This window comes from Oncorhynchus mykiss, chromosome 29 (assembly GCF_057628025.1).
Source record: "Oncorhynchus mykiss isolate SJ-2025 chromosome 29, ASM5762802v1, whole genome shotgun sequence".
NCBI classification, from domain to species: domain Eukaryota; kingdom Metazoa; phylum Chordata; class Actinopteri; order Salmoniformes; family Salmonidae; genus Oncorhynchus; species Oncorhynchus mykiss.
In genome coordinates, this window is record NC_143050.1 from 16178267 (window position 1) to 16197500 (window position 19234).

The 19234-nt window shown below is 38.1% G+C and overlaps 1 long non-coding RNA gene and 1 other non-coding gene across 2 annotated transcripts in view; one reads left to right on the forward strand and one right to left on the reverse strand.

Annotated features, from left to right (window-relative positions):
• Window positions 1–1439: 1439 nt before the first annotated feature.
• The window catches only part of LOC110510056 (uncharacterized), a 24606-nt gene continuing 6811 nt past the window's right edge, over window positions 1440–19234 (reverse strand). The window contains exons 6-10 of the transcript XR_016493241.1: window positions 15259–15321; window positions 10202–10264; window positions 7813–7875; window positions 7388–7472; window positions 1440–1486 (exon numbers count right to left, since the gene is read on the reverse strand). This is a non-coding gene — a transcript (uncharacterized LOC110510056). The remainder of the gene's footprint in view (window positions 1487–7387; window positions 7473–7812; window positions 7876–10201; window positions 10265–15258; window positions 15322–19234) is intronic.
• On the forward strand, window positions 6627–7351 carry LOC149970374 (uncharacterized). Its single transcript, XR_016493242.1, has 3 exons — window positions 6627–6794; window positions 6946–7231; window positions 7279–7351. It is a non-coding gene; the product is annotated as an uncharacterized LOC149970374 (long non-coding RNA).

A 19234-nucleotide genomic window follows, 5' to 3' on the forward strand; every position in this document is an offset into this window, starting at 1 on the left:
TCAGTTCGCTGCAGCTAGCGACTGGAACATGCTGCAACAAACACTCAAACTGGACAGTGTTTTCTCAATCTCTTCATTCAAAGACTCCACCATGGACACTCTTACTGACACGTATGCCTGCTTCGTGTGTTGTCTCTACCTTCTTGCCCTTTGTGCTGTTGTCTGTGCCCAATAATGCATGTACCATGTTGTGCTGCTACCATGTTGTGTTGCTACCATGTTGTTCTCATGTTGTGTTGCTACCATGCTGTGTTGTCATGTGTTGCTGCCTTGCTATGTTATTGTCTTAGGTCTCTCTTTATGTAGTGTTGTGCTGTCTCTCTTGTCATGATGTGTGTTTTGTCCTATATATATATGTATTTATTATTATTTTTTAAATCCCAGCCCCTGTCCCCACGGGTGGCTTTTTGCCTTTTGGTAGGCCGTCATTGTAAATATGAATTTGTTCTTAACTGACTTGCCTAGTTAAATAAAGGTTAAAAATAAAACACAAAATATATTGTGCCCCATTGAAATGAATGGTAAATAATGTATTGTGTCATTTTGGAGTCACTTATTGTGCATAAGAAAATTATATGCTTCTAAACACTTGTGGATGCTTCCATGATTACAGATAATCCTGAATGAATCGTGAATAATGATGAGTGAGAAAGTTACAGACAAACAAAGATCATACTCGCAAGAAATTCTAACACAAATAAGTGACTTTGTCCCCAAACTTTTGGTCCCCTAAAATGTGGGGACTATGTGCAAAAAGTGCTATAATTTCTAAACGGTTCACCTGATATGGATGAAAATACCCTTAAATTAAAGCTGACAGTCTGCACTTTAACTTCATAGTCACTGTGTCATTTCAAATCCAAAGTGCTGGAGTACAGAGACAAAACAACAACAAATGTATCTCTGTCCCCATACTTTCACACAGCAACATCAGGAACTAACCTTCCACCTTAACATCCACAAAGGTTTCCTTGTTACCCATCACGGTGCTGGTGTAACACTTATATAGGCCCTCATCTGAAACATCTACCCTCTCTAGTAGGAGCGATGCATTTCCATGAACAAGCTGGTCTTTAAACAAAGAGGTCCTTCCACTGAAATGTCCATTCTGCAGTTGTAACTGGTCACTTCGATAGTAGTAGCTATGGACGAGCATCTGTTGTTTATACCAGTGAACCAACTCTTCTTCATTTGGTTTGAAGCTGCATGTCAGCACACAGTCCTCAGAGTAGAGACATTTCACCAGAGAGACTGAGAGGGAAGACATGAAAAATAAAAATGCCTCGATATTCTTTAATAGCCGTTTGGATTCCAGAGGTTAATGTTATTTCATTGCAATCAAACATTTCTGATAATAAATATATCTAGTATTCTTACCCGAAGTTACATTTTCAGCCAGTTGCAGGGTAAACAACAAGATGAGTAGACATGTAAATGACCCTCTTATTCCCTCGTTTCCTTTGCAAGTATTCATCCACTCACACATCTAAGAGTAGAGGGGAAAATATTAGTGTACAACATTTTCAAAATCTGAAAATATATTATCCTCTTCTCATGCTATGCTTGCAACATCATCAGATAGTGATGTAGTTGAAGATACGGTGCCTCCAGAATGTACTCACACCCCTTTACTTTTCCTACATTTTCTTGTGTTACAAAGTCTGATTAAAATGGATTTAATTGTAATTTCTTTGTCAACGATCGACACAATATACTCTATAATGTCGGAGTGGAAGAAAAATTCGAACATTTGTAAAACATTCATTAAAAAAATCAATACTAATATGTATTGATTAGATAAGTATTAAACCTTCTGAGTCAATTCATGTTAGAATCACCATTGGCAGTGATTACAGCTGTCATTCTTTCTGGGTAAGTCTCTAAATGCTTTCCACACCTGGATTGTGCAACATTTGCCCATTATTTATTTTTTTATTCTTCAAGCTCTGCCAAATAGGTTGTTGATCATTGCTAGACAACCATTTTCAGGTCTTGCCATTGATTTTCAAGCAGATTCAAATCAAAACTGTAACTCGGCCACTCAGGAACATTCACCGTCTTTTTGGTAAGCAACTCCAGTGTAGATTTCGAACTGTTTTAAAGTCACCATTGGCCGCATGGTGAAATCCCTGTGCAGTTTCCTTCCTCTCCGGCATCGTAGTTAGGAAGAATACCTGTAGTGACTGGGTGTATTGATACGCCATCCAAAGTGGATGCTGATTGGACGAGCAGCGTTCCAAGCCGTGTTGTATTCGTCGTCACAGACACACCTATGCTTTCTAACAGTTCCATCTGAAAATTATCACTGTGCCTCCATAAGAATATCATGTTCATGTTACTGTTCGAATCATCTCTTGTATTTATCTTAACTTGCACATTATTTCCCCTTGCTTCCAGCCAAGTATTTAGTTTGGTACAGCAGGGGTTAATATAAGCCTAGCATTTAGTTTGGTACAGCAGGGTTTAATATTATCCTACCATTTAGTTTGGTACAGCAGGGGTTAATATAAGCCTAGCATTTAGTTTGGTACAGCAGGGGTTAATATAAGCCTAGCATTTAGTTTGGTACAGCAGGGGTTAATATAAGCCTAGCATTTAGTTTGGTACAGCAGGGGTTAATATAAGCCTAGCATTTAGTTTGGTACAGCAGGGGTTAATATAAGCCTAGCATTTAGTTTGGTACTGCAGGGTTTAATATAAGCCTAGCATTTAGTTTGGTACAGCAGGGGTTAATATAAGCCTAGCATTTAGTTTGGTACAGCAGGGGTTAATATAAGCCTAGCATTTAGTTTGGTACAGCAGGGGTTAATATAAGCCTAGCATTTAGTTTGGTACAGCGGGGGTTAATATAAGCCTCACTGTCTGCCTGCCCGACCTCGGAAACAATGTTTCACTTTTGAATTTTGATCTCTGTAATATCATAAGTAGAGTGAGCAGTGTCAAGACAAGACAACTTCTTCTGAGCCAGTTGAAATCACACATCAACCTGTAGAGTCTGCTGGGAGGAGATATAGGAGGACGAGCTCGTTGTATTGGCTGGAATGGAATCAATGGAATGGAGTCAAACATGTGGTTGCTATATGTTTGATGTGTTTGATTCTGTTCCATTAATTCCATTCCAGCCAATACAACAAGCCCATCCTCATATAGCTCCTCCCACCAGCCTCCTCTGGCATCAACATCATTACCATGGGCACATGCAAGTAAATGCCAATAGAAAAAAGATCAAACAAAATGCAGCTAGTGTACTGTCATTCCAGGTTCAATGTTTGACATGACTGAGTTAGCTGAAGTTGACTAGCTAGCTAGCAAGTGAGAATAACGTTATCCAGCCTGCATAGCAACCATTTTGTTTAGAACAGAAGACAAGTCATTTTGCATAACAACTATGCAAAAATTATTATTGACTGGGTCATGTCTGTAGCAACATGACCAAAATAACTAACTAGATTTTGTCTGGACTATATATTCTGGTGGAATAATTCAATTGTATGAATGTTTTATATGTTGGGAACAGTTTTATAAAAGTAATAAGGCAGTGCTGTATCATGAATACAGTCACAGGTAAATGGGTCGACTGGGAACTAGAGGTTGACACTGGAACAGGACTCCCACAGGATTCTGGCAGGAATGGGAGTGAAGTTCTAGGCTGCGGTCCAAACACTTAAAAGACACACCCTGTCCCATCAGCCCTCAAAATTAAATGGACACTTCTGATGACGTATCACTTGTGTCAAATATACACTTACAGGCCGATGGGGAGGGAGGAATGAATGATTTTTAAATGGACCACACTTGTCGGGAAATTCGTCACTCGTTCATCCTGCGATGATTGTGTTTTCAGCCACCGGTAACTTGTGAGTGCGTTATATGTTCTACAGTCATTATGATTGCATTTCGACTTATATTAAATATATCATTATTAATATACGCCTACTGTATGATAGCTAGCAAATTAGTTAGCTAACTAACGTTAGCCTGCCTAGCTGGAACTTCTGAAGAAGGAAAATGTTTTATTTCTACACTTTCCAAAAGATAACCAAACAAAAACATATTGACTTTTTACAAGACAGGTTTTTGCTGTCATGTGCATTAGTAGCACAATTTGTAACTTATTTGCATTTGGTTTTACTTACACTTGTATGTTGACTTCTCCATTTGTAGTTTTCGCAGACTTTTCTTAGAAGACGTACAGTCGTCGCAAATTTAATTTATAAGTAAGTGGACGAGGGTGTGTTTTTTAAGTGTTTGGACGGCAGCCCTAGAGTAAACTTTGAGACAGGATGGGACAGGCTCAACAATCCGCAGGAACGGGCCGTACAGGAACAGTTCAAAACGTCGTTTTTTGGGTGGAAATGTGTCATGTGTCGGGCATTTCATTAACAAACAAAAAACAAATGTAAGCTAAGCCTAATATAGTTTACTTAATAAAAATCTATACAAAATGAAATGGTCATTTCCCCCTCTGTCACTCTCCACTCTCACGCCTCTCTCCAGTTGTAGCCAGTCACTTGGCTACCTGATACCAACCCACGTCTGTAGACTAAATGATGACCCCTTCAATAGAGGAATTGCAACGTCTTGTAGAAGCCAAGGACCGACCCATCATTAACATTAACATTAGAGCCAAGGAAAAAAATTGAATTTGATGGAGTTGTCTTTGACAACGGCAATGCTAAGGTTAAATCAAACAGGCCACAAACGGAGAGTGGGACAAGCGGCCTGAAGCGGCATAGCTGCCCTACTCCCAGTCCCAACAACATTACCATCAAGGCCAATTGTTTGCATATTTAACGAAACCCGTGCCATCTGAGGTGAAGAGTGAAATAAAAATAGACGGATTTATGCAGTACTGCTACTCCCATGTCAATCTCTTCTGCGAACAACGCCATTTAGGGCACTAGGGGCAGCTAGCCACCAGGCAGCTAGCCCCCTGTAATTCACATTAAGACCACAAGATGTCACAATTATTTATTTTCCCAACACTTTTATCTGGTTGCCACTGCTCTTGCTCAACAAAACATTTCCTCTATGTCATAATTTTTTTGAGAAAGTAACTTAATTGCGGCTGTAAATGTTTCCACGTCTGACTGATTGCTTTACAGTTAGTTACTTTATAGCCTTTTAGCTATTTAACACAGCATGTGATGTCATATAGCTAGATGGCTAGCTAAGTTTTTAAGAGAGAACTTTTCAGTTGGCATCTCTCCCCCTGTTTTCAGTCACAGGTGGGGACTGGATTAGGTGTGAGCAGTGCAGGAGGTGGCCTCATGAGTTGTGCTCCACAACTGGACACACCCCTTTCCTAAAAGCAGCATTTCATGAAATAATTTTTAAAAAGTGTAAACTTTATTTTATTTTCCTTGTAGGACAGACAAACAGCAAGGTTTATACAAATCTCTGCTTTTGAAAACCAAATGTTAGTCTAAACAGAAATGGGAAATAATGTCTAGATGCTTTTTACACTGTAGACCTAGTACATAAATTGCCTGGCTGAGCTGATGAGACAGTGGATTGCACAGTCAGATGGAACAGAGTAAATAAGCATTTCAACATCATAGATTTAACTGGTGGTAACATGTGGAATAGACACAGGTGGGAATGCGGTTTTAACCCGTTGTATAATGCTTATTGCACACAGAGTGAGTACATGCAACTTATTATGTGACTTGTTAAGCACATTTCTATTCCTGTACTTGTTTAGGCTTGCCATAACAAAGGGGTTGAATACTTATTGACTCGAGACATTTCACTTTTTCATTTAAATTAATTAGTAAACATATCTAAAAACATAATTCCACTTTGACATTATGGGGTATTGTGTGTAGGCCAGTAACACAAACATCTGAATTTTATCCATTTTAAATTCAGGCTTTAACACAACAAAATGTGGAAAAAGTCAAGGGGTGTGAATACTTTCTGAATGCACTGTATGGGTGTGGTTTTGTAGAGACCGTTGAATGAGAGAGAACACTTTCTATTTCTATAAAAACCTTTACTGTTACAGTATAAACGCAAATGTCAGCAAATCCATGCCATTGGAAGAAGTACGTGTTCATGCTTGTGTATCCTTTCACAACAAAAATGAAGTGCAGGTCAACTCTCAAAGGTGCAGCATAACCAGTATTAACCAAAATATAGTTACATTTCACACAAAACTTACCATAGCAGCATCAAAAAATGAAAGATCAAATTGAGGACGAAAATGTCACGCTCCATTACATACAGCACAGCAGTGTCTATTTCTGTTACAGTACTGTCATTAGATACCTTAGGCAGTGTCTATTTCTGTTACAGTACTGTAATTCGATACCTTAGAATGGTATAAGGCAGTTCAGCGTTGACAACTACAACTGCTACAATGTACACTGTATTCACAACTTTAATGTAAATTATGAAGACTGTACAGTTATTCAATTGTCTAGAACACAGCTGTGCTCCATTGTGGAACAGCACTCTTAAATCCCTGGAATACATCTCTGTGGTAGAATTTTCTCCCTTAAGCAAAAAATGTGATTTGTGAGTCAAGCTACAAAGGAATGCTTGATTGATGACTTCAGGTATGTGATTAGGAACAGTATGACTCATCTAGAAAGGCTTGTCAGGGTCTTTGCTATCCTGGACCCTTGGGAGGTCCCTACCCCATTGAAGTTGACATTTAAAATGGTTAAGGTAAGGGTTAGGTAATGGTTATGGTTAAGGTAAGGGTTAGGTAATGGTAATGGTTATGGTTAAGGTAAGGGTTAGGGTTAGGTAATGGTTATGGTTAAAGTAAGGGTTAGGGTTAGGTAATGGTTATGGTTAAGGTAAGGGTTAGGTAATGGTAATGGTTATGGTTAAAGTAAGGGTTAGGATTAGGTAATGGTTATGGTTAAGGTTAGGGTTAGGTAATGGTTATGGTTAAAGTAAGGGTTAGGGTTAGGTAATGGTTATGGTTAAGGTTAGGTAATGGTTATGGTTAAGGTAAGGGTTAGGGTTAGGTAATGGTTATGGTTAAGGTAAGGGTTAGGGTTAGGTAATGGTTATGGTTATGGTTAAGGTAAGGGTTAGGGTTAGGTAATGGTTATGGTTAAGGTAAGGGTTAGGGTTAGGTAATGGTTATGGTTATGGTTAAGGTAAGGGTTAGGTAATGGTTATGGTTAAGGTAAGGGTTAGGTAATGGTTATGGTTATGGTTAAGGTAAGGGTTAGGTAATGGTAATGGTTATGGTTAAGGTAAGGGTTAGGGTTAGGTAATGGTAATGGTAATGGTTATGGTTAAGGTAAGGGTTATGGTTAGGTAATGGTTATGGTTAGGTTTAAGCTAAGGGTAAGGGTAGGGTAGGGGGTTAAGGTTAGGGTTTAGGGTAAGGACATCCCAACTCCCAAGGATCCCGGATAGCACTAACCTGCTTGTCAGTCAGAGCTAATTGTAGCTATTGTTGTGGTCTTCTGTCAGCTGGCAGTTATCCATTGGTGAATCATCTGTCTTAACTGTGAGGGAGAGATGGAGAGGCCAATCAGTGAGGCAGGGCAGTAGATATTAGCCAATAAAGTAATAACTCTAAAGACTGCATTATTTATAACCTGTGTACTTCAACCATACTTGAATAAATAATAATTTTAGTAGCTAAATTCATTCAAGAGTGATAGAAGAGTTGGAGTTTTATCAATGCTGTAAAGGCTAACGGTATCTGGGCTGAAGGTTACACAAGCCATTTTTGTTTTGCCCTTGCAGAATGGTAAAAATCTGATAAATGGATTTGATTATAATAGGACAAAAGCACAAAGGCCATATAATGAGGAGTCCTGACAATTGATAAAGAATACTTACTAGTTTCCGTTGGCTGCATCTCTGTGTCCTCCATAGTGGTCACACCAGCCTGCCGTTGGTTGGCTAAGGAGTAAAAATACATGATATGAGGCATCACTTCATTCATTGTCAACTCAGTATGAGTACAGAATGCATGGTGCTCTGAAGTGATTAATCTACTCTCAGGTATTCTTCACACTTGTCTTTTCTTACCAGCACTGACTTTCCTGATAGCTACTTTATTGAGGAAAATGTTACTTTCCATGACTGTGATAGATATGTGGTTGTCTCACCTAGCTACCTTAAAATGAAGGCACTAACTGTGTCGCTGTGGATATATATTTAAGATAATGTTTGTCATTCTATTATTTATTTAAGGCGAGGCACTACACCCTATCTAACTTGTATTTTTCCTTAATCATATCACAATTAACTTTTACCAGTTGAATATACACACCAATATTATAATTTTTGTAATATAACTTTTCTGAAATATAGTATAAAAATATGCAAATGCAGTGATATCTCATTACATGAGATATCATCAGCAACGACTGGAAGGCCCTACAGAGGGACGGCCCAGCGCATCACTGGGGGTAAGCTCCCAGCCATCCAGGACGTACATGCCAGGCGGTGTCTGAGAAAGGCCCCAAATATTGCCAAAGACTCCAGCCATCCAAGACATGGACTGTTCTCCATACTTGGTACCGGTGCATCAAGGCTCAGACAAACAGACTCGTAAACAGCTTCTGCCTCCTGGCCATAAGACTGTTAAATGGCTAACAACTACTGCTCTCTCTCTCCCACAGACTATCCAAACTGACTCTATGCCCATCCACAGGGCTCTACCCACTGAGACACAACATACGCTGATGCTAAAATTATTATTGATTACCATTAGTATTTATCTATTTATCCTGCTACTGTCTACTATTACTCCTGTTAACATGTATATATTACCATTAGTACTGTATCTATCCTGCTACTGTCTACTATTACTCCTGTTAACATGTATATATTACCATTAGTATCTATTTATCCTGCTACTGTCTACTATTACTCCTGTTTACATGTATATATTACCATTAGTATCTATTTATCCTGCTACTGGTCACTATTACTCCTGTTTACATGTATATATTACCATCAGTACTGTATCTATCTATTTATCCTGCTACTGTCTACTATTACTCCTGTTTACATGTATATATTACCATTAGTACTGTATCTATCTATTTATCCTGCTACTGGTCACTATTACTCCTGTTTACATGTATATATTACCATTAGTACTGTATCTATCTATTTATCCTGCTACTGGTCACTATTACTCCTGTTTACATGTATATATTACCATTAGTACTGTATCTATCTATTTATCCTGCTACTGGTCACTATTACTCCTGTTTACATGCATATATTACCACTAGTATACAGCATTACCATAATTATTTATATATTCCTGCAAGCAGTCACTTTCCATCCCTGTTTACATGTATATCCCACTAGCAGTAACTTTCTATGTATAAACCCACCTCCACCACACCAGTAGCCCTGTTTACATGTATATCCCACTAGCAGTAACTTTCTATGTATAAACCCACCTCCACCACTCCAGTAGCCCTGCACATTAAATAAGGAACTGGCACTGACCTGTATATGCAGCCTTTGCATTCTCGTGTTTCTTTAACTCACATCATAGTTCTTGTGTGGTCTTTATACATACTTTTATTTTTTATTCTATTTTCTATTATTATCAAGGTAAGAATTTCACTGTACTGTTTTACACCTGTTGTATTCTGTGCACATGGCAATACACGTTTAAACTTGAAAAATGCACATATTTGTATATACCACAAATCTCTTTTCTGGACACTGGATAAAGTCAGCCTTAATATTTGGGTTTCATTTTGTTAAGACACTCCAGGACCGGACTTATGTAGGGCAGATTGTGGATATATACTTTTTCATATTTCTATCTGTAAAATACTAAAGATATGTACGTAAAATGCATTTTTGAGCATACAGTGCCTTGCGAAAGTATTCGGCCCCCTTGAACTTTGCAACCTTTTGCCACATTTCAGGCTTCAAACATAAAGATATAAAACTGTATTTTTTTGTGAAGAATCAACAACAAGTGGGACACAATCATGAAGTGGAACGACATTTATTGGATATTTCAAACTTTTTTAACAAATCAAAAACTGAAAAATTGGGCGTGCAAAATTATTCAGCCCCTTTACTTTCAGTGCAGCAGTTCAGTGAGGTATCTGGGCTGAAGGTTACACAAGCCATTTTTGTTTTGCCCTTGCAGAATGGTAAAAATCTGATAAATGGATTTGATTATAATAGGACAAAAGCACAAAGGCCATATAATGAGGAGTCCTGACAATTGATAAAGAATACTTACTAGTTTCCGTTGGCTGCATCTCTGTGTCCTCCATAGTGGTCACACCAGCCTGCCGTTGGTTGGCTAAGGAGTAAAAATACATGATATGAGGCATCACTTCATTCATTGTCAACTCAGTATGAGTACAGAATGCATGGTGCTCTGAAGTGATTAATCTACTCTCAGGTATTCTTCACACTTGTCTTTTCTTACCAGCACTGACTTTCCTGATAGCTACTTTATTGAGGAAAATGTTACTTTCCATGACTGTGATAGATATGTGGTTGTCTCACCTAGCTACCTTAAAATGAAGGCACTAACTGTGTCGCTGTGGATATATATTTAAGATAATGTTTGTCATTCTATTATTTATTTAAGGCGAGGCACTACACCCTATCTAACTTGTATTTTTCCTTAATCATATCACAATTAACTTTTACCAGTTGAATATACACACCAATATTATAATTTTTGTAATATAACTTTTCTGAAATATAGTATAAAAATATGCAAATGCAGTGATATCTCATTACATGAGATATCATCAGCAACGACTGGAAGGCCCTACAGAGGGACGGCCCAGCGCATCACTGGGGGTAAGCTCCCAGCCATCCAGGACGTACATGCCAGGCGGTGTCTGAGAAAGGCCCCAAATATTGCCAAAGACTCCAGCCATCCAAGACATGGACTGTTCTCCATACTTGGTACCGGTGCATCAAGGCTCAGACAAACAGACTCGTAAACAGCTTCTGCCTCCTGGCCATAAGACTGTTAAATGGCTAACAACTACTGCTCTCTCTCTCCCACAGACTATCCAAACTGACTCTATGCCCATCCACAGGGCTCTACCCACTGAGACACAACATACGCTGATGCTAAAATTATTATTGATTACCATTAGTATTTATCTATTTATCCTGCTACTGTCTACTATTACTCCTGTTAACATGTATATATTACCATTAGTACTGTATCTATCCTGCTACTGTCTACTATTACTCCTGTTAACATGTATATATTACCATTAGTATCTATTTATCCTGCTACTGTCTACTATTACTCCTGTTTACATGTATATATTACCATTAGTATCTATTTATCCTGCTACTGGTCACTATTACTCCTGTTTACATGTATATATTACCATCAGTACTGTATCTATCTATTTATCCTGCTACTGGTCACTATTACTCCTGTTTACATGTATATATTACCATTAGTACTGTATCTATCTATTTATCCTGCTACTGGTCACTATTACTCCTGTTTACATGTATATATTACCATTAGTACTGTATCTATCTATTTATCCTGCTACTGGTCACTATTACTCCTGTTTACATGTATATATTACCATTAGTACTGTATCTATCTATTTATCCTGCTACTGTCTACTATTACTCCTGTTTACATGTATATATTACCATCAGTACTGTATCTATCTATTTATCCTGCTACTGGTCACTATTACTCCTGTTTACATGTATATATTACCATTAGTACTGTATCTATCTATTTATCCTGCTACTGGTCACTATTACTCCTGTTTACATGCATATATTACCACTAGTATACAGCATTACCATAATTATTTATATATTCCTGCAAGCAGTCACTTTCCATCCCTGTTTACATGTATATCCCACTAGCAGTAACTTTCTATGTATAAACCCACCTCCACCACACCAGTAGCCCTGTTTACATGTATATCCCACTAGCAGTAACTTTCTATGTATAAACCCACCTCCACCACTCCAGTAGCCCTGCACATTAAATAAGGAACTGGCACTGACCTGTATATGCAGCCTTTGCATTCTCGTGTTTCTTTAACTCACATCATAGTTCTTGTGTGGTCTTTATACATACTTTTATTTTTTATTCTATTTTCTATTATTATCAAGGTAAGAATTTCACTGTACTGTTTTACACCTGTTGTATTCTGTGCACATGGCAATACACGTTTAAACTTGAAAAATGCACATATTTGTATATACCACAAATCTCTTTTCTGGACACTGGATAAAGTCAGCCTAATATTTGGGTTTCATTTTGTTAAGACACTCCAGGACCGGACTTATGTAGGGCAGATTGTGGATATATACTTTTTCATATTTCTATCTGTAAAATACTAAAGATATGTACGTAAAATGCATTTTTGAGCATACAGTGCCTTGCGAAAGTATTCGGCCCCCTTGAACTTTGCAACCTTTTGCCACATTTCAGGCTTCAAACATAAAGATATAAAACTGTATTTTTTTGTGAAGAATCAACAACAAGTGGGACACAATCATGAAGTGGAACGACATTTATTGGATATTTCAAACTTTTTTAACAAATCAAAAACTGAAAAATTGGGCGTGCAAAATTATTCAGCCCCTTTACTTTCAGTGCAGCAGTTCAGTGAGGTATCTGGGCTGAAGGTTACACAAGCCATTTTTGTTTTGCCCTTGCAGAATGGTAAAAATCTGATAAATGGATTTGATTATAATAGGACAAAAGCACAAAGGCCATATAATGAGGAGTCCTGACAATTGATAAAGAATACTTACTAGTTTCCGTTGGCTGCATCTCTGTGTCCTCCATAGTGGTCACACCAGCCTGCCGTTGGTTGGCTAAGGAGTAAAAATACATGATATGAGGCATCACTTCATTCATTGTCAACTCAGTATGAGTACAGAATGCATGGTGCTCTGAAGTGATTAATCTACTCTCAGGTATTCTTCACACTTGTCTTTTCTTACCAGCACTGACTTTCCTGATAGCTACTTTATTGAGGAAAATGTTACTTTCCATGACTGTGATAGATATGTGGTTGTCTCACCTAGCTACCTTAAAATGAAGGCACTAACTGTGTCGCTGTGGATATATATTTAAGATAATGTTTGTCATTCTATTATTTATTTAAGGCGAGGCACTACACCCTATCTAACTTGTATTTTTCCTTAATCATATCACAATTAACTTTTACCAGTTGAATATACACACCAATATTATAATTTTTGTAATATAACTTTTCTGAAATATAGTATAAAAATATGCAAATGCAGTGATATCTCATTACATGAGATATCATCAGCAACGACTGGAAGGCCCTACAGAGGGACGGCCCAGCGCATCACTGGGGGTAAGCTCCCAGCCATCCAGGACGTACATGCCAGGCGGTGTCTGAGAAAGGCCCCAAATATTGCCAAAGACTCCAGCCATCCAAGACATGGACTGTTCTCCATACTTGGTACCGGTGCATCAAGGCTCAGACAAACAGACTCGTAAACAGCTTCTGCCTCCTGGCCATAAGACTGTTAAATGGCTAACAACTACTGCTCTCTCTCTCCCACAGACTATCCAAACTGACTCTATGCCCATCCACAGGGCTCTACCCACTGAGACACAACATACGCTGATGCTAAAATTATTATTGATTACCATTAGTATTTATCTATTTATCCTGCTACTGTCTACTATTACTCCTGTTAACATGTATATATTACCATTAGTACTGTATCTATCCTGCTACTGTCTACTATTACTCCTGTTAACATGTATATATTACCATTAGTATCTATTTATCCTGCTACTGTCTACTATTACTCCTGTTTACATGTATATATTACCATTAGTATCTATTTATCCTGCTACTGGTCACTATTACTCCTGTTTACATGTATATATTACCATCAGTACTGTATCTATCTATTTATCCTGCTACTGGTCACTATTACTCCTGTTTACATGTATATATTACCATTAGTACTGTATCTATCTATTTATCCTGCTACTGGTCACTATTACTCCTGTTTACATGTATATATTACCATTAGTACTGTATCTATCTATTTATCCTGCTACTGGTCACTATTACTCCTGTTTACATGTATATATTACCATTAGTACTGTATCTATCTATTTATCCTGCTACTGTCTACTATTACTCCTGTTTACATGTATATATTACCATCAGTACTGTATCTATCTATTTATCCTGCTACTGGTCACTATTACTCCTGTTTACATGTATATATTACCATTAGTACTGTATCTATCTATTTATCCTGCTACTGGTCACTATTACTCCTGTTTACATGCATATATTACCACTAGTATACAGCATTACCATAATTATTTATATATTCCTGCAAGCAGTCACTTTCCATCCCTGTTTACATGTATATCCCACTAGCAGTAACTTTCTATGTATAAACCCACCTCCACCACACCAGTAGCCCTGTTTACATGTATATCCCACTAGCAGTAACTTTCTATGTATAAACCCACCTCCACCACTCCAGTAGCCCTGCACATTAAATAAGGAACTGGCACTGACCTGTATATGCAGCCTTTGCATTCTCGTGTTTCTTTAACTCACATCATAGTTCTTGTGTGGTCTTTATACATACTTTTATTTTTTATTCTATTTTCTATTATTATCAAGGTAAGAATTTCACTGTACTGTTTTACACCTGTTGTATTCTGTGCACATGGCAATACACGTTTAAACTTGAAAAATGCACATATTTGTATATACCACAAATCTCTTTTCTGGACACTGGATAAAGTCAGCCTTAATATTTGGGTTTCATTTTGTTAAGACACTCCAGGACCGGACTTATGTAGGGCAGATTGTGGATATATACTTTTTCATATTTCTATCTGTAAAATACTAAAGATATGTACGTAAAATGCATTTTTGAGCATACAGTGCCTTGCGAAAGTATTCGGCCCCCTTGAACTTTGCAACCTTTTGCCACATTTCAGGCTTCAAACATAAAGATATAAAACTGTATTTTTTTGTGAAGAATCAACAACAAGTGGGACACAATCATGAAGTGGAACGACATTTATTGGATATTTCAAACTTTTTTAACAAATCAAAAACTGAAAAATTGGGCGTGCAAAATTATTCAGCCCCTTTACTTTCAGTGCAGCAGTTCAGTGAGGTATCTGGGCTGAAGGTTACACAAGCCATTTTTGTTTTGCCCTTGCAGAATGGTAAAAATCTGATAAATGGATTTGATTATAATAGGACAAAAGCACAAAGGCCATATAATGAGGAGTCCTGACAATTGATAAAGAATACTTACTAGTTTCCGTTGGCTGCATCTCTGTGTCCTCCATAGTGGTCACACCAGCCTGCCGTTGGTTGGCTAAGGAGTAAAAATACATGATATGAGGCATCACTTCATTCATTGTCAACTCAGTATGAGTACAGAATGCATGGTGCTCTGAAGTGATTAATCTACTCTCAGGTATTCTTCACACTTGTCTTTTCTTACCAGCACTGACTTTCCTGATAGCTACTTTATTGAGGAAAATGTTACTTTCCATGACTGTGATAGATATGTGGTTGTCTCACCTAGCTACCTTAAAATGAAGGCACTAACTGTGTCGCTGTAGATATATATTTAAGATAATGTTTGTCATTCTATTATTTATTTAAGGCGAGGCACTACACCCTATCTAACTTGTATTTTTCCTTAATCATATCACAATTAACTTTTACCAGTTGAATATACACACCAATATTATAATTTTTGTAATATCACTTTTCTGAAATATAGTATAAAAATATGCAAATGCAGTGATATCTCATTACATGAGATATCATCAGCAACGACTGGAAGGCCCTACAGAGGGACGGCCCAGCGCATCACTGGGGGTAAGCTCCCAGCCATCCAGGACGTACATGCCAGGCGGTGTCTGAGAAAGGCCCCAAATATTGCCAAAGACTCCAGCCATCCAAGACATGGACTGTTCTCCATACTTGGTACCGGTGCATCAAGGCTCAGACAAACAGACTCGTAAACAGCTTCTGCCTCCTGGCCATAAGACTGTTAAATGGCTAACAACTACTGCTCTCTCTCTCCCACAGACTATCCAAACTGACTCTATGCCCATCCACAGGGCTCTACCCACTGAGACACAACATACGCTGATGCTAAAATTATTATTGATTACCATTAGTATTTATCTATTTATCCTGCTACTGTCTACTATTACTCCTGTTAACATGTATATATTACCATTAGTACTGTATCTATCCTGCTACTGTCTACTATTACTCCTGTTTACATGTATATATTACCATTAGTATCTATTTATCCTGCTACTGGTCACTATTACTCCTGTTTACATGTATATATTACCATCAGTACTGTATCTATCTATTTATCCTGCTACTGGTCACTATTACTCCTGTTTACATGTATATATTACCATTAGTACTGTATCTATCTATTTATACTGCTACTGGTCACTATTACTCCTGTTTACATGTATATATTACCATTAGTACTGTATCTATCTATTTATCCTGCTACTGGTCACTATTACTCCTGTTTACATGCATATATTACCACTAGTATACAGCATTACCATAATTATTTATATATTCCTGCAAGCAGTCACTTTCCATCCCTGTTTACATGTATATCCCACTAGCAGTAACTTTCTATGTATAAACCCACCTCCACCACACCAGTAGCCCTGCACATTAAATAAGGAACTGGCACTGACCTGTATATGCAGCCTTTGCATTCTCGTGTTTCTTTAACTCACATCATAGTTCTTGTGTGGTCTTTATACATACTTTTATTTTTTATTCTATTTTCTATTATTATCAAGGTAAGAATTTCACTGTACTGTTTTACACCTGTTGTATTCTGTGCACATGGCAATACATGTTTAAACTTGAAAAATGCACATATTTGTATATACCACAAATCTCTTTTCTGGACACTGGATAAAGTCAGCCTTAATATTTGGGTTTCATTTTGTTAAGACACTCCAGGACCGGACTTATGTAGGGCAGATTGTGGATATATACTTTTTCATATTTCTATCTGTAAAATACTAAAGATATGTACGTAAACTGCATTTTTGAGCATACAGTGCCTTGCGAAAGTATTCGGCCCCCTTGAACTTTGCAACCTTTTGCCACATTTCAGGCTTCAAACATAAAGATATAAAACTGTATTTTTTTGTGAAGAATCAACAACAAGTGGGACACAATCATGAAGTGGAACGACATTTATTGGATATTTCAAACTTTTTTAACAAATCAAAAACTGAAAAATTGGGCGTGCAAAATTATTCAGCCCCTTTACTTTCAGTGCAGCAAACTCTCTCCAGAAGTTCAGTGAGGATCTCTGAATGATCCAATGTTGACCTAAATGACTAATGATGATAAATACAATCCACCTGTGTGTAATCAAGTCTCCGTATAAATGCACCTGCACTGTGATAGTCTCAGAGGTCCGTTAAAAGCGCAGAGAGCATCATGAAGAACAAGGAACACACCAGGCAGGTCCGAGATACTGTTGTGAAGAAGTTTAAAGCCGGATTTGGATACAAAAAGATTTCCCAAGCTTTAAACATCCCAAGGAGCACTGTGCAAGCGATGATATTGAAATGGAAGGAGTATCAGACCACTGCAAATCTACCAAGACCTGGCCGTCCCTCTAAACTTTCAGCTCATACAAGGAGAAGACTGATCAGAGATGCAGCCAAGAGGCCATTTGTGAAACTGCTGTTCACAAATGCTCTCCATCCAACCTCACTGAGCTCGAGCTGTTTTGCAAGGAGGAATGGGAAAAAATGTCAGTCTCTCGATGTGCAAAACTGGTAGAGACATACCCCAAGCGACTTACAGCTGTAATCGCAGCAAAAGGTGGCGCCACAAAGTATTAACTTAAGGGGGCTGAATAATTTTGCACGCCCAATTTTTCAGTTTTTGATTTGTTAAAAAAGTTTGAAATATCCAATAAATGTCGTTCCACTTCATGATTGTGTCCCACTTGTTGTTGATTCTTCACAAAAAAATACAGTTTTATATCTTTATGTTTGAAGCCTGAAATGTGGCAAAAGGTCGCAAAGTTCAAGGGGCCCGAATACTTTCGCAAGGCACTGTATTTCCAAAGAAAATATGATCTAGAATAAAAGTTAGAATACATCAACAATTTCTCCGATACAAGTCTGGGGAATATATCTAAGGATAACCACACAACATTTTAAGTCTGAGAAAAATTTGTTGGCATGTGGGAAGAGTCTGACTTTCGGAGTTAAAGTTAAAGACAAGTACACTGAATTTAGCCTAAACATCGCCAAATGCCTATTTAGACCCAATCACAATCTCTTCAAAGTAAGTCACTACATATAGTCCAGTTTGTAACATTCTCTATGAAATAGGCTTTTAGATGGTGTATGAAATGAGGGATGTACAGTGCCTCCGGAAAGTATTCAGAACTCTTGACGTTTTCCACATTTTGTTACGTTACAGCCTTATTCTAAAATGTATTCAATAAAACAAATCCTCAGAAATCTACACACAATACCCCATAATGACAAAGCGAAAACAGGTTTTTAAAAAACGGAAATATCTTATTTACATAATTATTCAGACCCTTTGGTATGAGACTCGAAATTGAGCTCAGGTGCATCCTGTTTCCAGTGATCATCCTTTAGATGTTTTTACAACTTGATTGGAGTCCACCTGTGGTAAATTCAATAGATTGGACATGATTTGGAAAGGCACACAGTGCATGTCAGAGCAAAAACCAAGCCATGAGGAATTGTCCGTAGAGCTCAGAGACAGGATTGTGTCGAGGCACAGATCTGGAGAAGCGTACCAACAATTGGCCGCAGGATTGAAGGTCCCCAAGAACAAACACAGTGGCCTCCATCATTCTTAGATGGAAGAAGGTTAGAACCACAAAGACTCTTCCTAGAGCTGGCTGCCGGGCCAAACTGAGCAATCAGGGGAGAAGGGCCTTGGTCAGGGAGGTGACCAAGAACCCGATGGTCACTCTGACAAAGCTCCAGAGTTCCAGAAGGACAACCATCTCTGAAGTCCTCCGCCAATCAGGCCAGACGGAAGCAACTCCTCAGTAAAAGGCACATGACAGCCCACTTGGAGTTTGCCAAAAGGCACCTAAAGGACTCTCAGACCATGAGAAACAAGATTGTCTGGTCTGATGAAAACAAGATTGAACTCTTTGAATTTCAAGCGTCAGGCCTGCAGGAAACTTGCTCCAGAGCAGACCTTAGACTGGGGTGAAGGGT